Genomic DNA, 13110 nt, shown 5'->3' on the forward strand with positions numbered 1-13110 from the left:
TTAGAACAGACCCTGCTCTTGTTAATTGAACTGTGTAAGTGGCGAGTGACTGAACCAGCATTTCAGTTCCCTCTTCCCAGGACCAAAACTATTTCTCTGAATATATTGCCATATTGTTCCCTTGACCATTATATCCAGGGAGCTCTTATATGCAACGATTGTCACTTGGCAGAAATGAAGGATTGCGAATGAACAAAAAGTAAAAGAAGAAAGAAAAAAGAAAATCGTTGAAGGGAGAAGTAGAAAAATCTCTAAAATCTGGGGAACCATTAGAAAGTAGACTACATGACTGTCAAAGTCAAAGACTGACAAGTCAAGGAGTCACTTGGTCAAGGTTTAGGTGAAAGTGGAACTAGGCCGGGCGCGGTGGCTCAAGCCTGTAATCCCAGCACTTTGGGAGGCCGAGACGGGTGGATCACGAGGTCAGGAGATCGAGACCATCCTGGCTAACACGGTGAAACCCCGTCTCTACTAAAAAAAATACAAAAAACTAGCCGGGCGAGGTGGCGGGCGCCTGTAGTCCCAGCTACTCGGGAGGCTGAGGCAGGAGAATGGCGTAAACCCGGGAGGCGGAGCTTGCAGTGAGCTGAGATCCGGCCACTGCACTCCAGCCTGGGCGACAGAGTGAGACTCCGTCTCAAAAAAAAAAAAAAAAAAGAAAGTGGAACTAAAAAATGAGTTGGAGATGGTGAAAATATAATCTATTCTCATTTTGCTGAATTCTTACTTGGTTTCTTAATTAGAACCAACAAGGGATGAATGTTGCTGTTTCTTCTAGATCTATATTAACATAAAGATACTTCTGGGCTGGACACAGTGGCTCATGCCTGTAACCCCAGCACTTTGGGAGGCTGAGGCGGGTGGATTGCTTGAGCCCAGGTGTTTGAGACCAGCCTGGGCAACATAGTGAGACCCCCATCTCTGCAAAAAATACAAAAATAAAAATTAGCCAGGTGTGGTGGCACATGTCTATAGTCCCAGCTACTCAGGAGGCTGAAGTGGGAGGATTGTTTGAGAGTTGGAGGTTGCAGTGGGGTATGACCATACCACTGTACTCCAGCCTGGATGTGAGAGTGAGATCCTGTCTCAAAAAACAACGACAACAACAACAACAACAAACTCTGGTGTTCTGCCTAAGGGCATACAAAAACTTGGAGATTCCCTACAGAATTGTTTCTCCAGTTCTTTCTGGTGAGGCAGTGCTGGGATAACAGGGAACTGCACACTGGATAATAGGCTTACACTCTCATTTAGTGCTGCCCCTTCAGTGGCCGCCCGGAATTGGGTATCTCAGCAAGCAGAAACCAACAGAAAAGGTAAAAAACAAACTGTGTTTGGGGATGATGGTATAACACAGTCATATTGCCCTAGGCTCTCTTGTCCCTTTAAAAGAACACTATCTCCATGGCATCTACCATTTGGAGGGCACTCATCAATGTAGTTTTATAATGTGCTATTTTATTTTAATAGTCAGCCTAAATTGACTATTCAAACACAACAGCACATTAAGATTATTGCTGCACTGCTAGGGGAAAAACAAAGAAGAAAAAGGACAAAGAAAAACATGTTCTGGCAGTTGGCAGAAAGCATGTCAATCCGGTAACAGAAGCTGCGACAGAGCACAAGTGAAATATCTCTGCTTCTGTTAAGGAATAACATGCAAAAAGAGTAGTCTTCTGAATCTAACACGTTGATAAATAGATGGCTCTGATCCTATCAGAAAAAATTCAACCAAGTAGTCACACTTTGGAACTGAAATACAGAGAGCTACATAGGGGGAAGAAGAGGATGAGTGAAAGATAAAAATAAAAGAAACTCATAGCTCATTCTGAAGTCAGAGAAAACCCTTAATTAATCGGCTTTGGTTCTTGTGGTTCTTCGTTCTGATTTGAATAGTAAAACCTGGTCCTTCTGTGAGACACAAACCACTCATCTGTATAGAAAAGCCAGTTCCTTTCTCAAGTTCCTAAGTTCTGGTGCCTGAAAATAACTAGACCTTCTCCGGTCACCCACACACAACTCAGCCTTAACCAGTTGCCTGCTGGATAGGGCTTTTGCCCCTTTCCTCATCCCTCTGAAATATTTAGAGGATCGCAAGAGGAGGCGAGTTTAAGAGAGATTTTTTTCCAATCTCAGGGAAATCCTAGCCTTGATTTCTGTGCCAGGCAAAATTCCAATTTCTTCAGGGAAGACTGAATTTTTTGAGTCTGAAATAGCACTGTGGAAGAAATCTTAATATCTGATTTCTCACCTAAGATCTTCTAAAAACTAGTTATTCAACATTTTAAAAGCATGTGCACTTTGACATACCAATTCCACTTCTAGGAATTTATTCCTCAAGCATTCTTTCACACATGTACAAAATATCATTTGGACAATATTAAATGCTACACTTTAGGAAGAGCTAGAGTTTGTAAACAAGAAAATTTTAGCAATATGGGACTAGCTAAATAAGTTCTGGTACATCCATATGTTGAAATATTATGCAGCCAGTAAAGTGAATAAAGCTACTCCATACACAAGTGCCGGGTGTGTCCTGCAGACCCTGGCGGACTGATGAAATGAGTACTCAAACACAGGTGTGCAGCATAAGAACAACTAGGTGACTGCCTGGCTCTAGTGACCAAAGATCAGCCCCAAGAAGCTGGAGCTGCTTGCTTTTACTCAGTGCAGGCGCAATGCTGAAAACCTGGAGCAAACGCAACCTGTAGGTAATTAACATTTATTGTTCCCCTTTCAGGGAACGTCTCGTGCATGGGCGTGGATGATCAAAGGTCAGTTCCTGGTCAATATAAATAAACAAGCCTGTTTAAGATAAATTTCCCTACACTCCCTTGTACTTACTCCTTGCCCTCTGCCTCAGAGTTATAGGACAGTTGTTTTCAGCTATTCTCCCCCAGGGCTTTGCAAAACCTGACCTTTCAGAAGGTTTGCGTCCTTTCCCTATAGCTTTTCCCACCACTCTGATCCACCACATCACAAGAAATATTATTACATGGGAAAGTTAAAGTGCCAAACAGTGAGTATCTTATAGTCCCTAGCATTTACGTTTGGATAATTATTTGTGGGAAAACACACACAAGAAACTAGTAATAGTGATTGTCTCTAGGGAAAACAATGTGTATGTTTTATGTTTCAGACTTGCTATGTTTTGAATACTTCATACTATTTAAAAATACAGTAAAAACATGAAATAGAGTAAAATGATCACGGTATTACTCAAAATCACTGACTATGAAAGTAACTAAGATGATAGATATGTTATTCTGTTTCACTGTAGTAGCCATTTTACTATGTACATGTATCCTATAACATGTTGTGAACTTCAAATATATACAATAAAATTTATTTTAAATTTAGATAAGTAATATTTTTATGTATGTATATCCATATATAGATTTTATATGATTATGAATATAAGAAACTAACACAAATTAGCCTAAACACAGCTTGAGGATGGTGTGGGGGGATGAGTAAACAGAGACAAGCATAGGAAGGGAAAAGTAAACCAAGACGGAGAGAAAGAGAGAAAGTGTATACTTAAAATTTTTTTCGCATTTATTCTATGAACACTTTTTTTGGTTAAAAAATGTAGTTTATGTGCATATATGTCTAAAGAAATTGGAAAAAAAAAGTTTGATCTATAGCTAATGGCTGGTATGAATGTCCATCCTTGATAAACTGTTGTTTTTTTTTTAAGTTTGCCAAAGTGAAAAACAGTATTTTTGAATTTTGTGAAAACCACCAAGCAAAAACTTATTTGTATGTGTGTATACATATGTCACCAGCATGCATACATATATACATACATAGATATGTGTATATATATGTACACACATATATATGTACACATGTGTGTGTATATATACCATTTTATTTAAAAAGGGTGAAATTACATAGTTTTCTTAATCTGGGAAGTGATATTTTCCTTCTTGTGACTTCAAAAATTTTGCCAAATCAAATGACCATAGATAAACCTGTTCTTCCCAAAAACGAGATTAAAATGGAAGACAGGTGCTGTTAACTGCCTTGTTTGGTGGTTAAGAGCAGCAGATTTTAGAGTAAAGCAAATTTGTGTTTTAATCTGATATTTACCACTTACATGGTAGGTGACCTTGATAGAGCTGAGTTATTTTATATCTCTAAACTTTAGTTTCCTCATTTATATAAATAAGGAAAATACTATTCCTTCATATACGTGTATATAAGTACACACATATATATGTACACATGTATATATATGTGTGTGTGTATATATATGTATGTATCCTGGCTATTACTTTTAAGGATGAAAGAATGAAAAAATACACATACTCAGCCATTGCTAGTGATCTTTTCAGTAGAATGTCATTGGAGAGAAGGATGGATGAAAGAGGTGATTAGCTTTGCCCTTGAATATCTTTGGTTCACTTGTTATAAACAAGAGTCTATGCCTTTCTTTTTGTGTGTTTGAGACAGGGTCTCATTCTGTTGCCCAGGCTGGAGCGCAGTGCAGTGGCGTGATCACAGCTCAGTGAAGCCTCGACCTCCCCGACTCAACAGATCCTCCCACCTCAGCCTCAAAAGTGGCCTAGGTAAGACAATTTTTTTTTTCTTTTGGAGATGGGGATCTCATTACATTGCTCAAGTTGGCCTTGTTACTCTTGGGCTCAAGCAATCCTCCTGCCTCAGTCTCTTGAGTAGGTGGGACTATAGGTACATGCCATCCTGTTTGGCTGATTTCTAAAATCACTTCCAACAATTACCTTACGATTGTATTCTATTTCTTAAAATTAGCAAAAGAAGAACATTGGGATTTTAATAGAATATGCATTTGTCTCTGTTTGTCCTGATGTGGTTATTCGAAGCACGTGCAGTTGGTGATGGTGGTTTTGAGTGAGCATTAGCATCAGAATGCTCTCAAATTCATCAGAATTTTGTGAATATATCAAAATTCCTTTTAAGGGTAAGTACACCAATATCCAAGAGTTCTTGTGGGTGGTCTGCCACTTTTTCTGCCCTCTAAAATGCTTTTCTATCATTAATATCTAGAAATGATTACATCAGACAAAAATGTTTTACTAGGTTACTCCAAGTGGATTGTATTTTATTTAAAAAGGGTGAAATTATATAGATTTCTGAATCTGGGAACTGATATTTTCCTTCTTATGACTTCATAAATTTCGCCAAATCAAATGACCATAGATAAACCTGTTCTTCCAAAAAATGAGATTAAAATGGAAGACAGGTGCTATTAACTGCCTTTTTGGTGGTTAAGAGCAGAGGATTTTAGAATAAAGCAAATTTGTGTTTTAATCTGATATTTACCACTTACATGGTAGGTGACCTTGATAGAACTGAGTTATTTTATAACTCTAAACTTTAGTTTCCTCATTTATATGAATGAGGAAAATACTATTCCTTCATAGAATTGTCATTAGGATTCCATGATATAATATATGTAAGTCACAGGAAGATTAACTGAACTCAAAGTGCTGCTATTGTTATTATTGACTACTACCACTGCTCTTGCTACAATTGTAGTCATTATAGTCCATGTTATATAACTTTGTAAATTTTAATTTACGAAGAAAATACTAGAAAAACTCAAATTTTCTAGTATTTTTAACAAATATATCTTTATTACATAATATAGTCATTTAGTAGGGCATATAAATCTGACTATAAATGTTTTCTATATAAGCTGATGAATTCATGAGTATCTGTGCTATTCGTATTACCATATAAATAATAAAATATTCTAGAAAATTTACTGTTTATTATAAAAAAGATACTACACATATATTATACTGTATTCTTATATTGTATATTTATATGAGAGAATGAGAGATGGGGAAATTGACCTGCCCTAGGTTGCTTTTTCTCTGCCAGAGTCATCTTTCCCAGCCCCCATAGTTGCTGCTATCTACTTATTCTTCACACACTTGAATTTAAAAGAGAGATGGAGAAGGGAGGGAGGGAAAAAGGGAGGAAAACAAGAAGGGAGGGAGGCAGGGAGGAAGGAAGGAAGGAAAAATAAATATCGGCAAAAGTCAACATGTTTGGGCAGATAGTGATTTAAGTTGCTCTGAACTTCAGGTCTCAGAAACGTGGATCCCTGAAGGAAAGTGTGAGTAAAACGGGGGAATTTAGGATGAGCCTTGAGCTCTCTATCCCACAACACAAATGCTGCTGATGCACCTTTTACAGCAGATGGAGGAAAGCAGGGGCCTATTGGCATATTGATGTCATTGTCTACCAGTCTGATCTGCTCAGCCTTGACAAGCTGTTAACACCTAGCAGGAGGAAGTATCAAGCATGCAGGCTGACTGTTCCACTGTTACTTCAGTTGGAATCTGGGTTGGCCAGATTATTTAAGAGCTGCAACAACCAGGGTTTGGCACGATGTGTCTAGGCCTAGTTGGGGCAGAAGTAGGAGAAGGATGGGAGTGACAGTCAAGAGTCACTGAAAGGGCAGAGGGAAGCCTTGCAGATTTGGCTCATTTTCCAATTTCAGAAAGAAATTACCCTACATATTTTTTTGGCCTGAAATTTGATAAGGTAATTTTTTTAGAACTGAAAGTAAGTCTCAGAAATTAAAAATATAAAAATCCAAGATTTAATTTTTATTCATAGGTAATAGTAAAACAATATTCAAGATTATGATTATCTGCCAATCAATATATAGTGCTTCAAGTTCAAAATTATTTCTAGGTGCATCATCACCTATGATATTCATTACCCTTCTATTATACATTAGTTCCCCTTACAGAAGTAGAAATTGAGGTTCAGATTATGCATGAGACTCAAAGTCATTATGCAGTAACTTCAAAATGAGGATGCTAAGAAACTAAGATCAAGAAGATATAATAATAATACAACTTATAGGACATTAAAAAGTTACTTCCTGCTCTGTTTCTTTGGTTGAATTCCCCCAGAAGCAGAGTCTGAGAGAAGGATTTAAGCACAAGCAGTTTATTTGGAAAGAGATTGTTGGAAGACATTTCTCCACAGGCATCTCACATTTCTATACATCTTGTGAGCCGAGCCACTGTCTTTCATCTGGACTATCTTTTCAAGGTTGTTTATATAGCAAACAACCTTGGGAGACAGAGATAATGTCTCCCTTCACAGAGCAAGAATGCCTTTGATTTATTTTGGTTTGGCTTGTCTTTTTACTTTCCAATATAGTAAAGATGTCTCACTTTGAAGTGAAGGTTCATCTCCTATAACATGACCCGAGTGTGCAGGTGTCACCTGGTTTTCTTGGTGTCACACTGTGAGGATTGGGGCTTGGAAAACAAGCTCGTGCACTAATGCTCTGGTCACTGTTATTGCTGTAATACATCCCTTTGTATCTGACCCAGGAATCTCGTATCTTTTACCAGCTTCCATGATATTGTGCTAAGCTAATTATTACCTTGCAAGTAGAGTAAAATCTGATACCCTTCATAGTCTTGCAGTGACCCCAGGAGGCACCAGTAGGGGAGTATGAAAGTAGGACATAGAAGGAAAGCAAGCCCATAAGGATGAGCACATGCTATGGGAAACTGAAGGCTGGAACTTTGGAAGACAGCATAGACCATGCCTCAGCTATCCCCAACCAAGGAGTAAGGGGACTAGGGCATTTATTCAGCAACATCCATCAGTCATTGGTTGAGTGCTGCTCCAGATAGTTACCTCTGTCTTATCTGGCCTGTGGTGTGTGTTGGTGTTTGTGCGTGTATGTGTGTGAATGTGTGTGTGTGTGCATGCGCCACCAGGGTACAGAGGCCAGAGAAAGCCCTTAGGAATACAGTGACAGGTAGAAGCTGTTGGTTAGCTATTCATGGGAATGATGAATGTGGAGGTGACAAAGAACGGGTACCAACATCACCTGCTCTCCTTTGGCCCAAGTGGTTTTCTTCAATTTCTAGGCCTCAACTTCCCTCTAACATTCTTACATATCTTTAAAGGTGTGTTTCTCATTGTCTGTCTTATAGCTCAGCCAAGTTTTGATGGGCACAAAGTTAGACAAAGAGTTACTGAGTTAGGCTATTTAATGTCTTTCGCTTAAGGTTTCTTGGATAAGGGATTCTTGCCTAGAAGGAGTTTAATATTTTGACCCTGAGCCAGGAAGAGTGATGAGATGAACTCTTGATGTCATGTTAGCATTTTAAGTTAGTAAATTATTGCTCCTTTAAAAAGTGTTTCATCCTAGGAAAAAAAAATGATTCCTGATAGAGTGTGCTGATATTAAGAACCTTCCAAAGACAAGCTGCTTTCACTGGGCTGTATTCTTGCCACCTTGTGGTTGGCTCTATGGATCAGATTCACAGTTCTTCTATTGACTGGTGTAGTGTGTCCTTATAGTTTCTATAATGGTTTCTGAGTCTTACAACCCATGCACCACAAACAGAAGTTTACACAATGACAAGATACAATATCTATTTCTCACTCCCTCTGAAGATATCAGTAGGCAGGAAATGCAGAATGCATTTATTCAGTCAGTTTTAATTTACTCAACAAGTATGTATTGTGTGTCTCCTATATGCACAACATTGAGTCCTGGAGATTCAGTGGTAGACAAAACAAGGCAAAATGAAACAAAATAGGACTATATATGATCTCTGACCCTCTGGGGCTTACATTCTAGTAGAAAAGGCATGTTCATCAAAATTTATAAAAAGTTTACAAAATTATGACTCTGATATGTGCTATAAAGGAGAAATTGAGAGCCTATAGTGGGGGAAGGGGGGAAGGAGAACTGGGAGATGAGGGAAAGCATCTTCAATAAAGTGCATAATGGATATAGACTTCCAACTAACTTTATGAAACATGAAACAAATATGTTCCAAAAATTTGGAACCCAAATAGTAAAACAGCTTTTTTTTTTTTTCAAATAAAACTGTTTTGTGTTGCATATACTTGCAATATTATAAAAATGTCTAGGCTATCTAGATTTTTGTGTTGCATATACTTGCAATATTAGAAAATCTAGGCTATCTCTTGTATTAGTTTCTTATTGCTACTATAATGAATTACAAAAAAGCCACTTAGTGGATTATTAAAACAATACAAATTTATCATCTTGAAGTTCTGGAGGCCAGGGGTCCACAGTAGGCCAGCAGGACTGTGTTCCTTTGGAGACTCTGGAGAAGAATCTGTTTCCTTGCCTTTTCCAGATTCAAGAGGGTGCCTGCATTCCTTGGCTTGTGGTCCTGCATCACTCTGACCTCTGCTTCCATGATCATATCTCATTCTCTGAGTCTGATTCTCATAAATGGCCTAGCACAGTCTTCTATTCTTCTTCTCGTTTTGTGCCACTTTTGTTTCTTCGCTGGTGACGGGGTTGGTGAAGAAGAGATATGGTACAGATGCAGCTTACTTGTGAGGTACATTGATAACCTAGTAGTTTCTGAAATACTTCTACGTCCAAAAGCAAACCTTGACTCTTCTCTAGGGCATTTTTGTGGGTATCTACATCTCACAGTTTGGCTTTTTCTAGATGACTAATTAACACCGACACCTATCCCAGCCACTGAATTGTTATGGCCCACTCCTTTAGCAGCTCCTCATGGACAGACTTGCTTCTAAGACACTCCAAGTTTAGTTATTCTCTGAGATCCACATCAGGCCTTCAGGAAGGAAACACACATCCTTGACTCATCAAACTCCGTAAGTACAGGCTCTTCCCACAGCAACCGTGCCTCTTAATTCTACAGCCCAGAAGGACACTCTGCCCATCCTCTCAGATATAGATATTTCACTCATAAGCTATCAGCCATTACATTCCACAATCTCTACGGAATATCAGGTTAAGTGAGTAGTTCCCTCAAAGTTTCTGATCAGTTGGCTTATGATAAGAGGAAATACCTCACCTTCTACAACAATGGTCTCTCTCTAAAGGAATCTTCTAATTTTCCAAATTGCTAATGAATTATTAGCCTTTTTCTCATATAACTTGGAGGACCAATATTGGCATAACTACCTATTTAAAAATACAAGTTTATTAAGATACATTTTATATACCATTAAAATGTACCCATTTGAAAGTTATAGTAATCAACCTTGTAACCACCACCAGAGTTGCAGTATAGAATATTTCCATGCTCCAAAATTTCTCTCATGCCCCTTGTCAATTAATCCCCAGTCTACTTAACCCCATTCTCTTAACCACAGGCAACCACTAATCTGCTTTCTATCATATTTGATTACCCAGTCTAGAATTTCATATACATGGGATCATGGGATATATATTTTTTGTTGTCTGCCTTCTGTTCCTAAAGATAATGCTTCTGAGAATTATTTTGCTTAGCTTTGTTTTGTTGTGTTTTTCAGTAGTTTGTTCACTTTTTAATTGCTGAATAGTTTTCCATTTTACTGATACACCACAGTTTGTTTATCCATTCACATGTTGATGTATATTTAGTTTGTTTTCAGTTTTGGGCTATTATGAACAAAGCTGCTGTGAACATTTGCATAATAGTCTATGTATGGGCACATGTTTTCATTTTTTTAGATAAATATCCAGGAGAGAAATTGCTAGGCCATAGGTTAAGTGTATTTTAATTTTTAAAGAAATTTCCAGTTTTCCAAACAAATGGTATAGCTAGCTTATGACTTCTCCAATTTACAGGTGCTGCAGAGATGGCTTAGTGTTTTACTTTCTAATGTGGGGTTGCTTAGCCACTATTATTCTTAATTCGAGGACTTTAGATGATACTCTGAAATAACAGAAACATTTCTATTTAACTAACATATGAAATGCTTAATTTAACTTTCTTCCTATACAATACCAGACTGAAATATTTGAGAGGGCAAGAACTATGTCTTATTTCTTCTTTGTTCTTTGAGACACAGTACCTGGCCACATAGTAAGTTTAAAAAAAAAAAGAAAAACAATTGAAATAAAAGCTAGTACCTTTGAGGATACTGCCCAAATGCTAAAACTATAATTATTTTAGTTATTTCTTTCATTGTCTATAATTTAATAATTCAGACTTGAAGTTAGTAAAATCCGTAAACCCAAGTAAAAAAAACGGCAGTGCTGTATATTCACCATTTCCTCTCTGGCTAGCTGTAAGAAATATTTTCAGTTCCCAAGCAGAGTAAAATAACAAGGCAAAAGGGAAAAGAAAGAACAGTCATCAAAGGCACATTTTTTTTTCCCCTCTATTCCTATCTTCTGGGCCTCTGAGGCTGAACCTTGAGTTTGAACATGTATTAAAATTGGCATGAAGCCATTTTCCTCCCAGGCTGTAATTTCAGAAAGCCTTGTCTGGGAAGAAATGACCTTTCAGCTACTTCAAAAGCAGTTCCTCCCTAACACCCTATGATGTCAGGGCTGACTGGGACTGTGGCAGGGCTCTCAATTAAAAGCATGACTTCTAAATAGTGTCTCATCATGTCACCTCAGGCTTGTGATGGTGACCTCTGTGGCCGGAGGGACAAATTGTGGCTACACAGGAGTCAAAGTTAGAGTCATGAGTTTGGAAATGAATAAAAAAATGAAAAGGAGAATACCACCACTTTTAGTGGAGGAGTTTTTCAGAATATGAAATGCAGGCAGCTCTGAATATACCTAGAGTACTCCAATTGGCTTCACACAAGTGGTAGCTAGCTTGTGCTGGGTTCTACTTCCCAAGCCTTGTCCTGCAGCTCTCTGATCCAAAGGGCATTTTGCCTTTTGAAGATCAAAGGCAACCTTGGGAATATGTCTTTATTTTTTCCCTCAGCCCACTTTCTCTTATTCAGTCTTCTCTGATTATATTTCATCTAACATTCTCATGCATCCTTTGGGCTTTAGAATAAAGTGAGGAAAGGTGGTTCCTGAGGAAACAGAAAGTCTTGTCACAAATTGATCCATCTAGATAAGCCATCCATTATCCTGTTTTGACAGTTCTAGTCAAATGCAGTTATTTAGTGTTCTATCACATGTAACACTGACAGATGTATGGCCCTCAATAGCCTTCTCATTAAAAAAAAAAGAAACAAAGAAAAAAACAGGAGATGCTTTTATCTTACAAATGTGGTACGGCGAATTCTGACCACTTATACAAGTGCATAAAGTCCCCTTGGAGAAATACTGAAAGGTTATATCACTCTATTCAGATGTCTAACTTTCAGATCTGTGGCTTAACACATGCCCATACAAAGGCTTGTATACAGATATCGAATTCAGTGAACTTTGCAAAGAAAATTGGTTAACATGTTAATTTAAACAAACAAACAAAACACACTTCATTTTAACCTCAGACTGTGCCCTGCATTCTAGCAGTGTTAAAGAATCGGGTCAAGGTCGGGCGTGGTGGCTCACGCCTGTAATCCCAGCACTTTGGGAGGCCGAGACGGGTGGATCACGAGGTCAGGAGATCGAGACCATCCTGGCTAACACGGTGAAACCCCATCTCTACTAAAAAATACAAAAAACTAGCCGGGCGAGGTGGCGGGCACCTGTAGTCCCAGCTACTCGGGAGGCTGAGGCAGGAGAATGGCGTGAACCCGGGAGGCGGAGCTTGCAGTGAGCCGAGATGGCGCCACTGCGCTCCAGCCTGGGCGACAGAGCGAGACTCCGTCTCAAAAAAAAAAAAAAAAAAAAAAAAAAAAAAGAATCGGGTCAAAAAATTAAACTATTTTTAACCGAATCTGACCTCAGGGTAGGAAAGAGTGAAAAATTAAAAGCAATGGAAGTAAGCACAAATAGCAAGATGAATTATAATAGATAAGACTACAAGCAACCGTAAAATTTTGTGTGAAAGGCTACAAGAAATAGTAGAAAGCTATTAATAAGGATTGTGGTAAATGTGAATGTGCTAAAATGGCAGGGTATCATATTAATTTTATAAAAACAAGTTGCATATAGGCTAATGAAACTCTATGTATGCTAACGAAATATATGCATACATACCTGTGTTGTTGGTGATGTATATCGTATATATCCTGGGCTTTTATATGTTAACACAATCATGGCAGCTGCAAATTTATCTAATTTATATATTTATGTATAAGATTCTGGAATAAGTTTAATTATATAAAATTAGTCTGATGGATGCAACCAACCTCGATATTTAGACACATTGTTTTAAGGGTTTTACTATAAAACCTTATAAAGGCTTTCAGAATACTAACTCAAATACCTATGTGTTTCCA

The 13110-nt window shown here is 38.1% G+C and overlaps 1 long non-coding RNA gene across 1 annotated transcript in view; it reads left to right on the plus strand.

Annotated features, from left to right (window-relative positions):
• Positions 1-2816: 2816 nt before the first annotated feature.
• LOC144339499 (uncharacterized) overlaps positions 2817-13110 on the plus strand; it is a 95378-nt gene continuing 85084 nt past the window's right edge. The window contains exons 1-2 of the long non-coding RNA XR_013414504.1: positions 2817-3019; positions 4459-4574. This is a non-coding gene — a long non-coding RNA (uncharacterized LOC144339499). The remainder of the gene's footprint in view (positions 3020-4458; positions 4575-13110) is intronic.

This window comes from Macaca mulatta, chromosome 2, assembly GCF_049350105.2.
Source record: "Macaca mulatta isolate MMU2019108-1 chromosome 2, T2T-MMU8v2.0, whole genome shotgun sequence".
Classification (NCBI taxonomy): Eukaryota; Metazoa; Chordata; class Mammalia; order Primates; family Cercopithecidae; genus Macaca; species Macaca mulatta.